Source organism: Cervus elaphus, chromosome X, assembly GCF_910594005.1.
Source record: "Cervus elaphus chromosome X, mCerEla1.1, whole genome shotgun sequence".
Lineage (NCBI taxonomy): Eukaryota > Metazoa > Chordata > Mammalia > Artiodactyla > Cervidae > Cervus > Cervus elaphus.
In genome coordinates this window covers 51,193,309-51,195,181 of record NC_057848.1, presented here as the reverse complement: position 1 = coordinate 51,195,181, position 1,873 = coordinate 51,193,309, and positions in this window count along the sequence as shown.

Genomic DNA, 1,873 nt, shown 5'->3' with positions numbered 1-1,873 from the left:
TTGTTGTGGGTGTGTGTTACTGGAAGAATTAACTCATTTCTATTCATGGACAATTTAATCACTGGGATCAGTGCTTGGGGGAAGAAATTATACATTCTTTTTCAACTTTAGCACCCATACTTCATATAGACATCAATAAATTAAATTGATTAATGATTCAAGCGGGATATATTATGAATAGGAAAACCTGAATTCAACCCCATATTGTTGTGAGGAATATTTTCATTTACAGTCTTTTCGAAACTAATTCTATAAGTTATTTATTTATTATCTGTGGCCACTGAAGTCTCTGCATAGTTACTTACTGGTCAGCTAATAATTGGACTGAGATTTCCTTTAAAGCCTAAGACCAGTAAATCTCGCATTCTTTGGCATGCATCTCTGTGTATGTTGGGACATACTTTTAACTGTTAGCCAGGCAGTCTATAACTCTGCCTTAGCCTTCATTTCCTGATTACGGAGAGTCTCAAGGTCAGAAGTAAAAGCTTACAACCTTCTTAAGACTTTGTGGATGTGTCCACTGTCCCACAGCCATAGGCACGTGCATAGCTCTCTAGGTGCCCAGGAATATACCTGAGCTTAAAGAAAACCCTATGCACATCTCATTCTCTAACTTTTTCTTTTAACTTTTGTATTAGCCTAGTGTTTGTTCTATCTCTTATTTACTACCTCAGGTAGCCAAGATATTCAGTAATTGCCTCTGATGATTTGCTCCAAGAAACTCCCCCAGGAAAAAGACTTTTCACACTGGGCAAACTCCAAATCTGGTCAAATAAAGATTGACTTGTGACTGGTATCTTCTAGGGGATCATCCTCCAAATCAAATCATGACAGTTATCTAGAAATTTACCTTTGAAGGGGAATCTAGCTTTTCTTGTCCCTCTAGTTGTTACCAGACTCCTGCTTTTCACCATGATATGCCTGTTTTCAGTGCTACCATGGAGATTGTAAGGGGATTATAAGAATAAGGCAATTTAAAACACTACAAAGCTTGCTGTTCTAACTGAGATCCAGTCATTTTTCTTGATTAAAAACTCCCCTGATTGCTACAAGCCTTCAGTTAATTTTGAGTACTGAAATGCTGATTCTGATATATATTGTTGTTGTTTAGTCACTAAGTTGTTTCAACTCTTTTGGGACTCCATGGACTGTAACCCACCAGGCTCCTCTGTTCATGGAATTCTCCAGGCAAGAATGCTGGAGTGGGTTGTCATGTCTTTCTCCAGGGGAACTTCCCAACCCAGGGATCAAACCCACATCTCTCATGTCTCCTGTATTGGCAGGCAGATTCTTTACCACTGAGTCACCAGGGAAGCCCATGGGAAACAGGTGAAGGTGGTCGAACTTTCAGTTATTAAGGTGAATATTTGTTGTTGTTGTTTTTAGTTGCTAAATCCTGTCTGACTCTTTTGCAATCCCATGTACTGTAGTCTGCCAGGCTCCTCTGTCCATGAAATTTTCCAGGCAAGAATACTACAGTGGGTTGCCATTTCTTTCTCCAGGGGATCTTCTTGAGCCAGGGATTGAACCCATGTCTCCTGCATTAGCAGGCAGATTCTTTACCACTGAGCACCAAGGAAGCCCTCTGATACACACACACACACACACACACACACACACACACACACACACACCATGTACATATGTATTTATATATGTAAATGTATTCTTATTCAGAGGCAACTATTAACATGTTGATACTTATTCTCATTGCATAAAAATAGATTATGAAAACTTTCCCTTATCATTAAATATCTTTCTAAATTATGGGAATTTAAGTTTTCATAGAATTCTCTTCCTAGTTCCAAGGTTTCCTAGGCCTCAATTGTCCATGAGTACTAATGAGTCTAATGATTTACCTAAACCACTGTGA